This window comes from Haliaeetus albicilla, chromosome 15 (assembly GCF_947461875.1).
Source record: "Haliaeetus albicilla chromosome 15, bHalAlb1.1, whole genome shotgun sequence".
Classification (NCBI taxonomy): domain Eukaryota; kingdom Metazoa; phylum Chordata; class Aves; order Accipitriformes; family Accipitridae; genus Haliaeetus; species Haliaeetus albicilla.
Genome location: NC_091497.1, coordinates 5,019,355 through 5,039,615, shown reverse-complemented (window position 1 = coordinate 5,039,615; position 20,261 = coordinate 5,019,355). Strand labels below are relative to the sequence as shown.

General features: G+C 44.3%; 1 protein-coding gene across 3 annotated transcripts in view; it reads right to left on the bottom strand.

Moving 5' to 3' along the window:
* FGF14 (fibroblast growth factor 14) overlaps window positions 1-20,261 on the bottom strand; it is a 417,426-nt gene that overhangs the window by 396,051 nt on the left and 1,114 nt on the right. The window lies entirely within an intron of this gene.

Below are 20,261 nucleotides of genomic sequence, written 5' to 3'. Positions count from 1 at the left end.
ACCTCAGACTGTGTTTTTATAATAGACTTACTAGAATTTAGCAGCTAAAGTCTCTGGTTGTGCTGTGCACGCTTCAGGCCAGGATTCTGATCGGTGAGCAGGAAGGATTTTCTCTCCACTGGCTCCTAACACCTTTCCGAAGCTGCCTGGGAGGTACTCCCTCCGGTGCTCCCGCAGCGCTCAGGCAAGGCTCAGTGCTCAGGCAGTGAAGACAAAGAATAAAAACCAATAGGCAATCAAGTAATTAAAGCCCAAGTCTATCATAATTAATGCATATAATGGAGATCATTTAAGGAGAAAGTTAACTGCTCTACCAACTGGAGGTTGCTTTATACCCAGGCTTCTTATTCCTTCCCGGTACAATGGCCTACAAACGAAGGGATTTAATCCTACTGCTGTGGTAAAAGCATTACAGCTTTCTGAAGTCAATTAGACCTAACATTTGAATGCTTGATTTTGCAGCTCCTTTTAATGAATTTTAATTTATTTGTTTGTTTTTAATAATGTATTGACAAATATTGTCAAGCAGCAACAAAACCAAGTTGAAAACAAGCACTGTGACTACATGCATCAGGTTTAACTGCCTCACATCCCTGGGAGGTATTTACTTTTTTTCAGGTATCTGGATATCAGGGTTTGAAGGCTAGTGAGCAAAGAATGGTTTTATGGTTAAGGCATTGAAAAATAAGACTGTGTTCTTAGAAAGAGTATTATACAAAAATGTTAAGTCATTATGCTTCTCTATTCCTCCCCTCCCTATCTCTAAATAGCGGTTAGTAAGACTCCCTTAGCCCATAGACATTTTTGAAGTCCTAATTAACATCTGCAGAATAATTTATGATCGTGGATGGATACAACTACTCTAAAGCAATTAATTTTTATTGGCTATCTTTTCGATAGTGCATCTGAAAAAAAAATGCACGTCGCAAACTGGAATTTCTATCTACCATATAGAAAGCAAAGGAATACAGAGCTCCTGGTTACGCCCTGTTCCCTCAGAGCCTTCAGCACACTACTGAGTGAACGGATTTAAATGGACTTGATTTTGAAGGAAAAAAAATAAAACTACCATGCATCTGATAGTTTCCATAGCACTAGTTATTCTTTGCACTCTTTCCCCCCAAAAAACAATCAAAATCCTTCGCATTACCAATGAAACCAGCCAAAAACTTTCACCCGTTTCTTCTTAAAATCACTACAGTCGCAAAATATTCTGGAGCACTTTTCCTTACTTCTATTCATACAGAAAAAAAGGTAATGCACTTGTTTCAGATACTATGTGGCTAGTCCTTCTAGGAAGAAAGTGCTGTTGTGACAGAAGCAAATCTCCACAGCGTCACTGATGTGAAAGAAACCCTTTCAGTTTTCATCAGCTGAGACACTGTTCTATGGTGAGAAGTTTGGCTAATTTTTCTCCTGAGGCTGTTGGTATCTTGCTGTAGATCCAGTAGCTTTAACATAGGAGAATTGTCAACATTGTCCCCACATCAGATAGAGAAATGCTTATGGCTCCTGGGCAATTTTCTTTCACGTGTTCATAGAGGGAAGGTTGCGGTCAGAGGAACTGGGGCGTGACTTCTTTTCTTTGTTCTCCTGCTGCCATCTCAGCCCCCTGGGGTCAATGCTGAGCAGCGTTTCTAACCTGAACCAGGAGACTAGAAAGCTGGTCAAGGCATGCATGTCTGCAGTGAAGATGTTTATTTACATCATACGCCCATGCATTAGCTTCACGCCACAGCCATAGTCAAGGAACTGGTCTAGAAATACTAGAAAAAGGAGTGATCTCAATTCTGCAACAAGCAGGGGGTGGTTCTTTGTTCCCCCACCATGTCGATTGCTGAAGTCACCCTCACTCAAGCATAAACAGGCGAAAATACATCCCGGTCTTTCTGCCTGCATTGCATGTGCTGTGTTCAAGTCATCCGGATATCAACCGCATCCAGCTTTGAACAGACGCTCAAAGTGCAGTAGAACAGGTAATACGGCTTCCACTTCTGTAAATATTCTATGTTAGCAACTCTGTGAGTCACAGCTCAAATTCTGAGATGAAAGATGCTAAAAGCCCTTGCCGTTCATCTGCCTGCTTATACCCACAAGTAGTAGACATTAGAAGTCACTATTTGTCAAAGATTTGAAATAAGATCCTGTAACTTGTTATTTTAATTTCTGAAACATATGACAGTAGCATACCCTGTCAACTGATCACAGGAAATGAGGAAAACAGGAGACTTTAACTGCAGTTTAAGTAAAACTACCTGTTACAGCATAGGGACAAATGAGTGAGGAGCAGGAAGCACCTAACAACACTTCGAAAACAAACAACTGAGGCAGAGCTGTCAATTTTAATTGCTATCTACATTAAAGCAGAGTACTGCCTTTGCAGTTGTGTCTTACATGTCATTGGGAATCCAGGAATGAGGTGCCTTTTTAACCAGCAGAATCGCACTGCTCCATGTGCCATCAGAGAGGGATTTGTTGTAACTGGAAGAAATGGGATATTACTGTACATCCTGCAGCCCACGGGTCTGCCTCTAGCCTTCTGGCTCCTGCAGAAAGAGCAGAGACATGGCTTTTCCCACCTTGTCAAGAATCAACCACCTCTAGGCCCAGAATAGAAGGAATAAGTTTGTGCCAGCCACTCTGCAGGGAAACAAGGGAGAGAAAGAGCGAAGTACTGCCTTGTCCTTGGTATGCCAAGTGCAGAACCAAGTATGATCTCGCCCTTACCGTATGAATAGAACCATTTAAATGACTGCACATTGTTGTATGGGATATCTGGCACAGTCAGCACATATTTTTAGTGCTTTTTTTCACGACCACGGCAATACCATGCGGATAAAGCAGAGGTACTCTATACTAAAATCCTATCCTTTGCCACTGCCCAGTGAGATGTTGAATTTGGACAGGAAGCAGTAAGTACTGTGGGGTTTGGGGATGAAGAACAGCGACCATCCAAAATTCTATTATTTGAACTGTATGATGACATTATTCTTAATCATTTTTTTTGTCCCTGAAAAGGTATTTCAAGCAAGACAGGTTTCCAATCTTGGTTCTAAAAGTGAAGATGTATATGACCACGACTTCAGTGCCTCCACTCCTGTAGCTACCATGACCTATTTAGTTAATAAGAGAGAACAAGCCACTGATAAGACAAATGAAGCATTACCTTCCCTTTGCCTCTGGAACATTTTCGAAGACTGATGAAGACTAACAAATTTACTTAGGATCAAGGTTAGCTAGAGTAAACAGTGAGTAATTACTGCCTTTTAAAAGACATTGTTAAGATACAAATATGTTCCCTATTTCCTACTTAAGAATTTTCATATTTACATATGTAAAATCATCTTAGGCTAAAATAGTAATAAATAAACCAAATTAAATAGAATTCACTTTTCATCTATTTTCATGCTGCTTATTAAATGTGAACACTTTTCTTAGTTTGGGCAATAAACACCCTAAAATCTTTAATTTTATTTCTTAACTCGTTTGCTCTCTATTTGACATGCATATGTTTGCTGCCTCCATTAATAAGGTCCTGTATATGGCTGTATTTTATTATTTAATTATTTCTTGCATTAGGCCACTGGACCACTCCCTAACTGGGTCTTTTAGAAAAAACTATACAGCATTTAGTGCCAGTTTATAAAGAGATAATCCCTAACAAGTCAGTACAGTTTCATTTATTTACACAAGTGACAGCTTTGGCCCAGCAACCTCAGTGATTCTTGTATCTCCTCAGACTTGCATGTAGGCAGTATTTACCTGTTGTATTTATTACACAGTATGTGAATGAAAAATAACAGTCCAGACATGAACTTGTGAATTGTAGGAATTGTCATCTTTGCATATACAATGATGGAGTTCTTCACTAAACCTATCAAAATGCTGGAAGGCATATAGTTGGTAAAACTATATAGTTGGGAAAGGCTGGTTAAGAAACTGAATGTTCATATTACCCCTAAAAACCAAACAGGCCAGTTGCACCTTCCATTTTACATTGTTGCTAACCACATAGATCCCATTTATTAAATAAGCATTGGGAAATTTTCTCTCCAACATTCATCCAAGCCAAGGGCAGTGTTCCCCCTTACTGAGGAGACCTTTGGGCTGGAGTTGAGTGCTCCAAACAAAAAGGGGGTTTTTTGCAACACAACTGATATTCCAAGACATGGCAACCAAACCATGAGCCCAATTCCCACCATTAACATCACACTCTACTTTTAAGAACATTTTGTGATCTGTTAACAGCAGAATGGGAATTTGTATAAAGTGTATTAACCCGTTTATCTCCCAGATTATCAGTAGACCTTTTAAACTAAAAACTGCCTGCAAAGAACCAAAATCTAATAGAACTAGCATTCACTGAAAAATCCTTCATGCTTCTTTGTACATGCCAAACTATGAGATATCAGGGTAGTAATACCAAAATTGACCTGTAAGTGTTCTTTCAGGTCCTTGTACATCCATCATAAATATGACTATTTGTCTCCTGTTTAGACATTATCTTCTTAAATCCTCATTACAGTATTGCCAAAAATGGAGCAAAGTCGAGTGGACACAGCTGAAATGTCTGCTGCATGATGAAGAAGAATCAAAATAAAGGTCATTTTGTAAGTATTAACAGACTCATGAGCCTGGAAGAGCAGGAAGGGAGAGGAGTACACAGTGAATACTATCCATATAGTATATGGAAGTGCAGGAAAATTAAAACTACCTTTCTTTTTTCACCTTCTGTAGAACAGAAGAACTTTTAGTAATAAGATCCCAAAATTTTGATATCTCAGCCACAAAACCCGAAGCTCATTTGCAGGACATCTGGGTACCAGTGGATTTACTGGCTTTGTGTATTCCTCCCTCTACTCCACTCAGGCAAATCCCTCTGCACACAGGCTGGATGCCACAGTGAGCAGAGCTTGTGCTTTCTCTAGAGAAATTTCAGAAGCCTTTTCCCTTCCCATCTGTTATTCAAATCCACCCTAATTTGTTCTGAGCAGAGCTTGTTCTCTGAAGGGCAGTATTTGCCCCACAGTACCATAAACTCAAAATTCAGAATCTCTTCATTCCTAAAGCAAAAGTTTCTTCCTACGGAACAGCTTTGCCGTGCTGAACCTCATCATCAGATGGCAGGGCCACGCGCTGCGCTCCAAGGGTGATGGCCATTGTCACTATGGCATTAAAAGCAGGCACCGGACACTTCCCCTCATCCCTGAAGGGAACTGTAGGAGAAAGACCATGAGATCTCTTACAGAGCACAGCAAAGGTGTCCTAGCTCTCAGGCTTTTAAAACATCCGTCAGGATTTAAAATGCATGGAACCATACGGTGCTGCCGAGGCCCCACACCGCAGCGAAGGATGTGAACTGAGAAGAGCTTTGTATTGGACCCACAGAAGTGGGGAGAGTGGTGAGAAAGCCTCGCTCCAAATCCCATCCCCAGGTAGAAAAATTTCCCCGAGGGGTGCTGCAAAGCAGGATTTTCACTCGAACAAATTTATCTGAAAGGAAGATGGGGAAAGAGAACTGAAGGAGGAAGGAGGGGAATAAGCAGATGGACTGTAGTGGAAGCCATGGCACTGGCAAAAGTAATTGTCCCATGCCCGTGTCCTCTGTGGGCTAAGAGGAAATACAGGTTAAAGAGCTCTGTAACGGGATAATCTCTAATTAGGTAACTATGCATCTAGGGGCAAGAGCTGTCCACCCAGTCATCAGCCGTGGAATATTATAACAGAAATGGTGTCTTTTAACAAGGCTATTACAGGAAATGTAGGAGCAATGGCTAATTTATGACCTTGAAAATAGTGTCATAACAGTTGCCCAGTTATGAACAAAACAGAAAAAAGAAGAAGGGAATGCCAATGCACACTGATGTAAAATGAGCTTGCAAAAATATCTGAGCAAAAAAGCTTCAGCTCCATCCTTTCGGTATGAAAGCATTGGGTGTGATGAAAGATCTGGCTCCTGTTGAAGCGCAGGTATGACTTGAGCATGACTCCAGACACACCTACTTATTAGCACTAAGACAATTGTTAATGTAGAACTGCTCACCACTAATTTAAACAAATTGCATATAATTGGTTCCTATAAACCCTCCAGAAAACACTACTTCACTACCTCGGCCGCCTGACTGCCTCTGTGTATTCTCAGTTCAAAAGGCTTAGGCACTCACAGAGGGTGCCACGAACACCGGGTTTAGCACCACAGAGCTTCTTGGCTTAACTGCCCTCCTAAGTCAAACAGCACTATCAAAAAGATAGTACTCTGTCAGGGACTTAGGATACTGTTGCTGCACATCCTCCTCAGGGAGAAAACATGAGTGCCATGTATCAGGGGCAAGGAGACTACCAGCTGACCCACTTACTAATTTGTATACTGCAATGTTTGCAGTTTGAACTTTCATTCTCTAATATTCCTTTTTTTAAAAGTATTTTTCAAAAGGATTAGAAATTCCTGCCCACTCAGCCCTTCATTTTACAAATTTGTTTCGAGGTACTTCATTGAAGACACATTGAGACTTCGGAAATCTATTTGTGTAACCTCCAGTTTGTTCTGGTTTCCGCTGTTGCCTGTACCTAATAGAGCAATGAAAAAAACCAAGAACTTTGAGATTCTAAGAAAAAGCTCAAATCTCTTTAGAGGGAAAACCTGAGAGGACTGTGTCCACACGGGGGGAAATTGTTGTTCTGCCTCAACCGTTCATTTGCTGCTTGTTCTATTTGGTTTCTGTAGACCTAGATTAGTTTCATTATACGATAATGCCCTTGAATGCAAACTGGGGAAGACATGCTTGTTCTGCAAATTAGTCACTGTAAGTTAAAATAGACAAGAAGATGGAGCAGACTGAGGCTGATGCTGTAAGAGTTATTCAAGTAACAGTAGGTTAAGCACAGAACCATTTAATCTGTACAAGAAAATTATTGTCTTCCACAGAAACAGGGGTCTCTCCTTACAGAGACCAAGGAGTGGTGGATTAGCAAGAAAGGATTTAAATTTAACTAGATTTTAAAAACCCAAAGCAGTGTGCCAAGGCCAAAACAACCTCTCCCTTTTCCTCTGAGGGCAAAGATCCCTTCCATCACAAGAATGGTCCCACGCTCTGGCCATGGAGAGTATGCTCCCTTTATCCTCCTGTAAAACCCTTCTTTGGAGGTCTTTGATGACCTAATCTGTCAATGGAGCACCACAGCGTAAAGCCAAGAGCAAGGAACTTTCAGAAGTATTAAAGCTGGTGCTTTCCGTTAGCATGCCAAAAAGAAAGACACTGTAAATGAGGAGAACCAAAAAACTTCATTTCCCCAGCCTGGAAGCGGAAATGAAGAAAAGATATTTTCACTCTTGGAAAGAACCTCAATGCAGCTCATCTGGCCCAAACTGGCTTAATTGCCATGCCATGTGAAAGGTCCTAGACAGGTTACATTAACGTGCTACTAACTGAAGAAACAGTTTCCAAGGTACCTAATAAATTGAGAAGTATTTATACTAAAGTCTTTTACTCCTCTGTTGCTAAAAAGACTTTACTGGCTTAGAAGATTTGACTCAGCTTCCAAATTTACAGAGCAGTTAGAATGGTTTCAGAAATCCCAGCATTTTGTTACAAGCCCTTCGTAACAAGCCCACATGCTGAACACAGCTCCCCACCGTGCTTTGTTTTAAGGCAACACAAAACTATGTCCCATCATCAGAGCTTTTCACAACTGGCTTTATCGTAGGCAATGAAAACATAAAAATCTTTGTTCGTGTTAAATGCAACACCATTCTTAGTCCCAGATTAAGTAATGATACTTGGGTTTCCTAAGATTTTTAATTTGTAAAGGAACAGTTACCTTAAGGGGTTTTCAGGGGATTCATGAAAAGAGGAGAATCCACTGCTTAAATTCAACCTTTTCATATTTATCATTAAATGCAAGAGTAAACATACCCTTTGCATCCTCAGAGAAAAGAATCAAGAGATTCCAAGTGCTATAAACTGATTTTCCCTAAAACTATTTAAAAAAAAAATAAACAAAAACCAAAACAAAACAAAAAATAAAACAAACCCCCAAACTGCTTTGTGATTTCTGATTTCCATTAATATAGGCATAATACACACCAATATACTGGAGCATACTGCCACACTATAAGCCAGACCCTTTTAATTCACAGATCATGACCAGATTTAGCCTGCCAAAATACTGAAAGCATCGATAATCAGTGAAAGTGTTTCTTTACTTCTGCTCTTCACAACTATATAAGGGAAGAGAGGGACTGGTGGTCATGTGGGGAGAAATATGTACCCTTTAATTAAAGGAAGGTCAAGAAGCACATGCAGCAGCAACTCAGGTCTGTGTCCATATAGCTCGGCAAATAGAAGATGGCCATGCAATAAAACAACTGGTTACCCAGATGACGACAGTGTTGACCAGTTTCGCTGCACATGCTCGCACAAGTGAAGGGGCGATCCCTTGTAAGGTCAGTGAGGAGGAAAGCAAGTACAAGTCAGTGAAGTGGAAGAAAAAGGTTATATTTACAGAGGAAACCTCCTGTCCTTCAGCTCTTCCTTACCCTGGAGCTGCATCTTCTTCTTGTCAGAGAGAGGAGAAAGGGGAAATCTGTTACTTTTCCCAGCAAGACTGAGCCTCCCTTCCTGTCCGGTTCACCCTCCTCAGAAATTCATTCTGATTCATTCCTTGCAGACTCAGGTCTCTGCTGCCCAGCTGCCAGACTTACCCCAAAGTGGAATACTCTGGTCTCCTTCCTCCACCTGCATTTCACACGGTTAACCAAGAGCCCATGGGAAGCCCCATTCTAGGTGCTCCTTCCTCAAGAGGATGAAGCTGGGATTCATCCCTTCTACTGAAGCCCTAATATTCCCTTTGCCTGGCTGGGATGGGGTCATACGTTGTTATTAGTCCAGGTGTGTTCCCACACTGAGGCGGGGGGCACAAGTAAATCACCCGACAAGCAGAGCTTGCCCTAACTTTCCTTAGTGGAGGTGAAAGGGGTTTTCTGATCCTCTTTGGCTGTGCTCATACTGCTAAATAAAAGAAGTGCTACACCCCTGGTCACCCACACTTGTTCCTTAAGTCCCAGGCGGTTTTGGACCACTTCAGCTAGCTCCCTCCGAGCCAAATCTGCTCGGGAGGGTGGTAACTGCAAGCAATGTGGACATGAGCCAGCCAGAGCCACTTGGACTTGGATCAATCCCCAGCCCTTTTTAATTAAGCAATATAAATTCAGTCTTGGATTCCTGAACAACTAGGAGGAGTTTAAGGTGGGGGAAGGATATCAGTGCCAAACTGAAGGTGGACAGTTCTTACTCACAATTCTTACTTGCCATCTGTTAATGAGAAGAAGAGACTGGCTCTGCCTTTGAAGTTACTTTAAGATCTCCAGTAGAAGCTTCTTGATGTAGATTTATGGTGATCTACTGGGTCTGAATGGCACCTAACGTTCTCGGCCTATTTGACTGTGGACTTAATAAGCTATTGGAAGAAAAAGGCAAATTAATATTGAACCTATCCTGCCCTCCTTCACAGTGCCTAATGCTTGCAAGCATGCAGAAATGCCTTTGAAACCTCCTGACAGAGACAAAAGCTATTTAAATGCTTCCAGTGTTGGATACCTCCGTAGTTCAGACCGCCCGGTGCACGGTGTCTGATACAAAGACATACAAAGCTGAAGATCCATAGAAGCACATTCACTGCATTTTAAAAGTTGTGCCGTAAATCGGTTTGGGGAGAGGGGAAGTAACACATTTCCTCTCACCAGCAGTTACTGTGGCAACTACACCGACTGTTTCAGCTTAGCTTGAGGGCCACCCTCGTGAGTCGACTCGCGTGCCATCCCTCCTGCAGATGAGCCTGCAGGTGTTAGCCCAGGCAGCTGGAGCCCACGTAGGACTCCACTTGCCCACGCAGGTCCAAAATGGTGAGGGCTGCCAGGCTTGAGACCGTCGGCGCGACAGCAGGCGGGCAGGCAGGAGGCACCGGACACTCAGGCTAAGGTCACCCTGGGGGCCACTTCTTCGGAGCTGTGCAGTGACAGCTGGTAGACTCATGAGCGTGTGGGAGCACCTTCATTTATAAAAGCCAAGCAACATTTACAAGGATATCTCACCTTTAGTGAGATAGCTATAAATGGAACAAATTGAGAGAAGCTAGACTCTCCAATGTAACTCTCTTAGATGTCCTTGGGAAAGAAACACTTCTAGAAATAGATGTTTTCCATGAAAATGCCCTTAAATTTCAGATCTATTTGCTCTTCGATTGATAAGTAGCTTAAACAATTTCTAAATTCTGCTTGCCTGTAGGACTCTCTATCACCAGCATGTCTAAATGACTACAGATTCCTTTAATCCCTTTATTATTTACTTTATAATTTCTTTTGTCATTCTGGTTTTTCATCTCCCTCTGAGAATAAGTGGGAGAGAGAGCATCCCACACTATTCATGTATCATCCACACAGTACTCGAAAAAAATCTCACCTAATGTACTAACACCGCATTCTGACTTACTTACTTTTGTTCGAACTTCATCAAGTTCCACCCCCAAATTCTTAACCTATATATATGACTACAAGGGCTTAGTACTTCTCCTTTCCTCATCTTCCATCTTAAATCTATTAGCAGGTATTCTTTTTGACAGCCAACTTAGACCGCAGTCATTCCAGCCAGCCACTGAAAGCCAAGGAAAATGGGCCTCAGCAAACACAATGAACCTTCATGTTGCTGTCTCTCCTGATATTTTATTAAAAGATTTTAACTTAGCCTGCACAACTTGCAGCTTACTTCTGCTTTGGTTATAAGGTCCTAAACTGCTGCTGCCTCCGCTTTCATCCTGATGGCAGCTGGCACAACTAGAGTTAAATCATTCTCACCCAGCATTTAAAAGGCCATGAAACTAAGCAGCCCTACAGTTAAACTGCTGTGATATTTACCGGCATATCCTTAGGTTCAATTGTTTTTTTCTCATTGTGCTTAAAGACTTTTTTTTTTTAATCGAGAGCACCACATTTATTTAGGTATCTTCAGGAACCCCTTAGATTGTGTTTTCCTCAGTGGTGTATGGCAATGGTCAAAATCAACATGCGTGATGTTGAAGTGCTAAGAAAGCCAGTGTCTTCTAAGATACACTTTCACTGAAAACTTTCAATGAGGAGAGAAGATCTTCTGTGGCCCACAGATCACAGGACCTCATCTCCACTTCATGTCAGCAATACCCCAGATACATCATCTCTTATAAACTGCAGAAACAGACTGAAATGAGGAAAGACACTAGAACACAATGTCACAGTGACCCCATTCCCGCTACCTTGGAGCACATTCCTCCTACCATGAGTAAACTCATTGATTTTAACCAGCTATGTATTACCTAGGAAACTACAACAGCTTTATTTTTTTTTCTCTTACGCTTTTACAACTTCACAAACATTATCAGGGCTTAAAGTCCAGTTTGAAAACAAACTAAAGGCTCCTTCAAAACATGTGGGTCTTCATTACACGCTACATAATGATGTATTTGCTGTAAAACAATCCCATACTGCCTTTAGGTGCCCTGTTCCATGGAAGAGTCCATGCTACAAGTTTCAAAGGTCAGAGAATTCATCTCTGACATGTTTCAAAACTTCGTGCAAGCAGGCAGAGCTCAACACTTCACAACACAGGTTTTAATAACACATACGGTCACCGGTTTTGCCACAAATGTCCCCAATCAGCAGGAACCCTAGAGCATTTTGCACTGAAGTGGCATGTTATAATCCCTTCATATGGTAATGTCTCAAAACTAGACTATCATCAGAAGTGAACTGAATGAAAGGTGAACAAGGTGAGTCAAAGGAGAGCAAGATCCAGACTGCAAGTTTGCTCTGTCTGTACCCTGCTGAAGGTATGGACATACGGGGCATGCCTTGCATCCGCACGGGTTTCGCAGTTCTCTGGGCTCTGCAGCGGGGTATCACGGCCACAAGCTTCAAGGAGACACGTAGCACCCATGTGAGCAGGCAAAGCCAGGACCTAGAAGCAATTCCCTACCAGGTCAAGTAAGAATTGCTCAGCAATATCATCCAGAAAACTTCCCTGGAAGCTGAGGAGTCCTGCTTTAATAGCAGAATCCCACATTTTATCCTAAGCAAGTAATATTCCTCAAACAAGCCTCAAAACAAATGAAAGGGATAACATTTGTTCTTGGGTCTTCTGAATCCTCTTGCTGATTTTACTGTCTTTTCCTAATCAATCACAGTTGCTTTACTGCCTCTGCATTTATATACTTCTGCTACTGTTCTGCTACTGTAAATTAGCAGAAAACAGGAAACCAATCATTCATACAGCTCATGCCAAATAAAACAAAGGAGAGTCTCTCAGTCTACCCTTCATCCATCATAAATACCTATTACATCAGTAATAACCTCTACAGTCATTCTGCTCACTGCCACTAGCTAATTATTCAAAGTGGTGGTGAGAACTTAAAAATATCTGAAAGAAATATAATTAAGGGCTAATTTTCCTCAGAGACCCTAACCCAAAGTAAAAAGGTGAGATGCTCGCACAAGCAGCAGATGGAAGAACTGCAAGAGATGTGAGAGGCTATAATGGAGGTGACAGTGTTTGGGATGGGTCACGGTCATATTCGCGAAGATAAAACAGGTCTGAGTAAAGCCAGGAGACTAGCCAATGTCGGTACTGAAAGCCTGTACAACCCTTTTTTTTTTTTTTTGAGGCAGAAAGTCTCCTTCACATGGGGACAAACACAAAAAAAAAGATTTATACTGGCAAGGGGCTAGAAGGAAATCTCTCAGGGGCACAAGGCTTTACAAATTTTAATCCACCTGTGAATGCTATTTTAAAACATGGATTTTAGTGAAAGCTGAAAGAGTCCAAGCCACAAAATTGCACCTGGGTTTTAGACATCCTGAAGTTAATTCACATCTGAGATGTTGGGTTGATCTCCTGGTGGGATAATCTGCCTAAATCGCATTTAGGTTCGGTTTCTCAGGGACCATTAGCAGTCTGGGTTCGACTTGCAATTTCTAGTTGCAAGAAAATCAGAACCGTAAAGTGTTTTTTCATATCATAAGCACTATGAATTAATAAGCACTATTATTAATTTAACCCTTATTGATATTCCCGATAGGATACTCTAGTTTATAAGATACTACTATACTAATGATTGAACTGATTTTTTTTAAGCATTTCCCTACTCTATAACTTTTCCACACCTTTTTCTATATTTTCTGCTATGTTTTGCACTGGTAGTTCCTGTTCATCTCATTCAATGTCAATAAATGTACCTATACCAGCAATGAGTGGTATGTGTAGAAACTACTGGGCAATAGCAGTGCTCCATAATGCGCTTCTCTAATGAGAAGCATGAACTGGGAACTGTTTAATCTGGACGTTTTGTTTAAATGTAGCAGGACATACTTAGAAATACACTTACTGAAAGAGCAACAAGTCGGGCAAACTTGTCTTCTTTAAATTAACATTTTCTGCTCAAACCTCATTAAAGGGCAATGAAATTCCTGTATATTTCCTTTGCCAGCATTGGTGAGAACCAAGAGATTTATATGTAAACAGAAGTCTTTGCTTTTATATGCAAGCTCTCTCTCTCCTGTTCAAACCATTCAACACTGGTACAAAATTCTAGTTTTCAGTCACGCTAGAGCTTAATTCTTTAAAAGCTTGTTCAAGGGAGCAATATCCCACTTCTTCCCTCAAGAGAAAGGACTTTGTGAAAACATGCCCTTTGCAGGAGACACTTCCTTACCCCATAGGCCTAGAAAATCCATAGGAATGAACTCCTTTTAGCTGGACGAAAGCAGAGCCTGCAAACAGATGTGTCGGCTGCTGCCTCGCCTTTGTCCTCCAAAGCCAGAGCCACCCTACATCTTCAGCAAAGACAAGTTATACTGTGCAGGGACTCAGAAAATAGAAATACCGAGTACTTTCTGATAGTCCAAGGAAGGAGACGGCACCATGAAGGAAGTGCTCTTCACCTTATAGATGAGATACTCACCCCTGAAAATCTCCCTGTCATTGGTAATCACAAATGCGGAGCAGGAGTAGCAGCGTTAGCCTCTGTTTTTCAACAGAAGAACCAAGGAGCACCCACTAGGAGCGCAAACCCCTCCACACCCTTTCCGCACAGCACGTGATTACATGGAGCTCGCTGCCACACAAAGTTTTTGATGCCCAAAATAGAAACGCTGCTTGACAAGCTAAGGTGTACTGCTCCTTCAGTAGCTACTACATGCACTGGCCTGAATAAAAAGCTCTGATTTCAGGCAGTCTAGTGACAGACGAAAACTGAGAGGCTAGATTAGGGGAAGGATCAAACCCAGATTTGCCCCGTGTCTTATATTCTTCTTACACCACCTAACGCCCAGAGCTGAAGACAGAACATGTGCAAGAGCTAAGGTGCAAGTCCCGCACATTCTGTATCCTCACTGTTCTTATCTTTCCAAATAACAAAGCTGCGTGAAAAAAACATGGATGACACGATGAATTTTCAGAGAACAGCGAAGTCTGTTCCCCTATCAGCTCAGTGAAACACAAACCTTTCTGGAACCTCTTAAAACAAATTTTTCATAGAGGATTACAGCTTATTTGTATCACTGCCTGAGAGCAAAAGCCAAAACAATTCCAATGGAATTAAAATGTTTAACCTTGGTTCAATTCTACTGCCTGATGGGACAAGGTTAATTTTAGTGCCACAAAACGATTAAGCCAAGTAATTTTCAAGATACTACCTTCAGCGTGCAAATGTTAAACCTGTTCAGTGCAATTCCTCATGCTGTTTCCAGTTAAAAGTAAAATAAGCAGGTGTCAGAGTAAAAACACAAAAAACGGAAATTAAAATTACACCATCAATTTATGCCAGCAGCTGAGTGTCATTGTCATCTGACCCACACAACTGTCCAATATTAACTCTCAAACTATTAAAATGCTGCTTATGTTCAACATAGTATGTTACCTAAACTAGTGCATTGAATTTAACTGCAGAAGGTGTTACTGTTCTGACTTGTGCATTGAATTTTACTACTGATACTATTACTCTGCCTTGTCAATGCTGTCTCATCAGCAACTATTTACTTTCCTTGCTACTACTTAATGTGAGTGCTTCTAACAGGGTATGCTACAGGCACACAAGACCAGCGTTCCATTTATCCATTAAAAGCCTTTCACTTAATGATTTTTGAGGTTTTGCCCTCAAAAAGATCCTCTTCAAAGTCAACGTGCTCCTGATTTGAATAACAACTTTGTTAGTTATTCACACGCTATTTACCTTTGCTGCAGAGTATATTAAAAAGAATACGTCGCTTACATTTTCCTCACTGTGAGTTCAGTCCATCATGGTGCCAAAGACCATCAGTTCCCTTTGCAGTTACAATCTTCAGTACTTCTGAGTGGCTCAGAACCTCTAAGGTCCCACTTCGAGAACACGATAAATAATCTTTTCAATAGCCAGTCTGAAGATGAGTATACTCCTTTGAGCACTTTATCACATGGTCTCCAATAAAAAGATTTTCTTCCTAGTTGCTTCGTTTGTTCTGACAGTAGAAACACGCTCTATACAAGAAGCGGTCTCTTTCTGAACTAAACATGGCCCCGGTCCTGCAAAGTTTCTTTCCAGGTACACTGTTTTTCTACTGCATACGGTCTTTCTGTACAGGGACAAGTAGCTCTCAGGTACATTAATTGTACATCAAGCCTTGTGCTACAACACAGCAATTTTTTTCCCAACAGAGACTGCAAAATTTTAAGATCATTCAGTGTTTTGTTACTCAGTAAATTGTTCAGTAAATCAGTAACTTGTCTTCGAAAAACTATCATTCACTGAAATGCAAAAGGCAAACAAAAGGACCAACAGCACACTTGGGCAATGTTCAGACATTGCCTGTGATTTTCAACAAGCAGGAAAGCAAGGCATAGGGAAGTAACAGCATGTCCAGAAGCACAAAAGCCATCTGCAACAGAACTAGTTATAGAAACAAATCACTGCTCCCCAAGTAACAAGGTCATCCTCGACTGAATGCAGCCTGCTCCAGCAGGACTCGGTGCTCACAGGCACAATCGGCAAACATCTGTAAACACTCAGCAGAGTTTAATTTGCACACCACCACTTCATTTATCCAACCACGTTCTAGCCTCGCAGCGTTTCTTCCTACGTGTTGAGTGATTATCCAAAAACTTCACTAGTCACCCCACCAACTACAAAATACTGCCCCAGAGTCAGTGTAATGCCCCGCTTCCTATTGCTTCAGTTTTATGAAGTCCTCTCGAAAAACTGGTTTCCAGTTTCGAACAACTCTCTCCTCTCCAGATTGTATTTTTCCAGGCATTTTACATGGACAGAAAATGTTTGCAAAGGGACAAATTCTGAATGTCTAAATCACTCCTTATCTAAATTTGAAGTCAATAGGAGTTTTAGCTCAAAATTGATATACTTAACATAATCGAAGCAGGTAAGTAGAATAAACTTTGCACTCAAATGAAAACTGCATACACATAAATATTTAAACCAATGATATCTGTAAATACATTTTTCATATTTTCCCTACTCCTAAGTCATCCTTTGTGTATTTGAATTCATTTATAAATGGCCTATCATCAGCAGACATTGAATTAGGTGCAAGCATTTTATCACAGTAGGGAGATGCATGAGCAGGCATAAATTTCACCCCTTAACAAGTAGAGTATGCAATTTAATTTGATCAAGAATAATTAAATTTGTATAAATTCAGGAAACGTATTCCACAGAGGATAAAACTTCAGTAGGTGAGGTACATGTAAATAGGCATTTTTACATCTGAGTGAGAGAAACACACCGCGGCTCGATTAACAGTACAGGAATTACGGTATTGAGGCAGTCAGAGCTGCTACGTGGAAGAAACTTCAAGGACTCGATCCTGCAGCTCTTCCTGAGGCAAAATACCCTTCGTCTTTTGGTGGGAGGTTTGTTTTCTATGAGTAAGGAAGGCAGCGGTGGCGGGGGAGGGGGGGGCAATTTACTTAGAATTCAGATAAAGACACACACTATCTATTTTACGGGCAGGACCCAGGCTTCTGCTTCAAACAGATCCAGTCTCGCACAACTGTGCTTAGAAACTTTTTCAAAATGATAAGCAACCATGAAAGAACGGAGAAGGCGTTTAACAAGAGACTGTGCAGAGATCCCAGTTCAGCCCCAACCTGCAGATGCTCTTCTTTTTAACTAGGCTTTGTGTTTGAGATGGATATGGGATTAATACTAACAGAAACCAAATTCCTCTGTCAGCAACGTATTTATAGTAGTGCCAATTTCCATCTACTCTCCTGTCAGCATCCCTGACTGAGTTGGAGAGATGCCTCTCCTTGGAGGTAAATGGAGAGGAAACCTGATCCATCCTCTGTCTGCTGGGTTGCCACCAGGACTGAAATGTGATAGCAATTTCTGCCACGGGGGCATCTAGTACTCCAGCCGACTAGCTCCTCTCCCATGGGCACCCTAACAGCTGTCATTTGGTAAAAAATTCTACTTGCTTGCTGGATTTGCTTCAAAAAACACCCAGAGATATTCTCCTTCCCCGTTTCCCCTCAAGGCCCTCATGACTTAACCATTCCCTGACTGAACGTACCCAGTTTAGAGCCTGGGGTGGGGGGAAGCTACCGGGATGGCATCTTATCATTACAATCCCTGGCTCAGTCCTTACAGTTTTGAGCAACTTTTCACTCTTTGTGAGAAAAAGTCTCTTTCGTCTCACACTTTGTGAAGTCCTCTCTGTGTGTATGATAAGCTGGAAAGGCAGAGTTAGATGGAAATAATTACAAAGGCAAGCGAGGGCCAGGAAACCTGACACATTGCAATTATTTTCATGCCAGACAGGACGCTGCAGATACTTGGGGCTTCATTCCTTTTTGTACTATCCAACTCAGGAAAACTCCAAATAAAATTGAATCGGTGCAATGAAAGCCGCACTTATCGATTCTCAAAGTTCTTCTCCTTATTTCCTGAAGAAATGCAAAGAGGTAAATAATTGTAGCCATCAAAGGCAGCTCCTCTTCCTGGGATATCAAATTTGAAACAAAGGGGGGTTCAGCCAGCTGCATTTCTGTGACGGGTAAACCAAAGCCTCCGGACAAAACAACCCTGCCAGAGACCTGCACACACCCCACCGGCCCCCCCCATCCCTCCCTGTCCCACTCGCCCCTCACTCTGGAGCTCTGCCTGGGGCCGGTAAACCCGGGAGGCGACAGCTGGGGTCCCCGGGGGATGGCAGGGGAGCCCCGGGAGGAGGAGGAGGTCACCGGACAGAGAGGAGGGCTGCGGCCAGCGGTGGAGAGGAAACGCAAAGCAGAGAACATCTGGAAACGAGCCACCTGGTCCCGTGTCTGGAAAAAGGCCAGCTGATGAAAGGGACAAAAAAAAAGGCAGCAGGCCGAAAACGGCTAAATAAACTGACATTACAGCCAGCGTTACCTGCCTAACCTGCTCCATTTTCCGCACGGGTGGCTCGGCGGCAGCCGCTCGATCGTGCGGTGCCTTTGCAGACCAAAAAGCCCAATCGCTCCTGAAAAGTTTGGCCGGCAAAAAGGGGGGGCCGGGGCGGGTAGCGGAGCCCGCTCTCCCGCCGGCCACCCCGGCCTCGATGGAGACGATCTGCCCCCGGAGCAACAGCGCCTGTGACCCAGCTACCGGTTAATGGGGATAATTAGCCTCCCCCCAGAGAGTCACCCGCAGTTTTAACGCTCCCGGGAACGGGATGTCAGGAGAGGGGCATGCGGCCGGGCTGGGGCTCAGCGTCCCGGTTCCTCCGCCCGGGATCACCCTCCCCGCCGGGTTTCTGCCCTCCCCAAGTCCGCCCCGCTTGCCCAGACCCGCTCTCCCCCCCCCCCCCAAGTACACAAACTGAAAGGTCTAGAAACCACCACCACCACCAAGCCGGAGCATCCCTCGCCCCTTGCCCGCCCCGGGGCGGTAAGGGGGGACACACACACACGACACACGGCTTGGAAGTTTGCCCCCCCCCCCCCCCCCCCGGCCCCGGCCGGGAGAGGCGGCTCGCTGCAGAGCCGATGGGCGAGGGAAGGAAAAGGCACTTTGCGGGGGGGGCTGAGCGCAGCCTCCGGCGGGGCATTTCGGGCTCTTTGGTATGCTGAGAAGCGGCTGCTCTCTGCTGCAGCGGCAGCGGCGGGGGGGAAAGGGGAGAGACGAGCTGGCAAACGGGAGCTGGAGGGGGGGGGGGGGAAATCCGCCGAGGTGCCCACCTCGACACTCTTTGAGCCGGGCAAAGCAAGGAGCCGGCAGCCCGGCTTGCCGGGGGCAGAGGAGAGGGGTGCGGGCTGCCAGGTCCGCTGCTTGTTGATGTTGGGGTGTCAGAGAGGGAAGGAGAGCCTATGATCTACTACACTGCAGTGCCAGCGTCAGGAGCCTCCTGCTCGGGAGCTGCCACTGCAGGGCAGCCGGCACACACACACACACACACACGGCATCCCTCCTCCCCTCGCAGCCCGGGCTCCAGCGGCTCTTCTCGCCTCCCCAGGCACGCAAGTGCTTGCAGACAACCGGCCGACCGGGGGGGGGGGGGGGGGTCTGGGGGGGTGGTGGTTGGGGAGCGAGAACGGCGGCGGGAGGGGGACCAGAGCCCGGTGTGAGGGCGGCGGGGAGGGCCGGTCTTTCCCCTGAAAAGCTCCCGGCTGCCGAGCATCCCTTCTCGCCCACCTTGCTGGCCAAGCCGCCGGCTTGACCCGCACGGCCGCCCCGAGCAAAAGGGATGCAACAGCAGCAGCGTGACCCCCCCCTCCACACACACACCCCCCCCCCCGGGACCGGGCGGCCCCGAGCACCTGCATTTGCATTCCTTATGTAATGTACTGCAAGTTTCCCCCCTCGGAGCCGGGCTGAACCGAAGCGCATGATCCTGGCTTGCCAGGCAAGACGTGGAGGCGCAGGCAGAGACACCGGCCTGTGCGGTGAGGGGTCAGCCCGGCAGGGAGAGCCGGGGGAGAACCGCAGCCAACCCCGGCGGGGCCGCTTTGGCACAGCCGGCCGAGCTGCCGTCGGGGCACAAACCCCAAGAAAGTGTCCACCCCCTTTCCTCCATCCCCTCCGCCTTCCCGGCCTAGAGTCCCGGAGGAGGGGGGGGGGGGGGAGAGAAGGGGGAGCCCCCAGGCCGGGGGGGGGGCTGGGGGGTGTCGGGCTTTTTGACTTGAGAAAGCCGAGCGAGCCGGGTGGGTGGGTGGGTGACATATGGCAAGCTAATCAGAAAGTGCTGTGCAGGACCTGAGCCCCGGCACACTCACCCACCGCAGGCA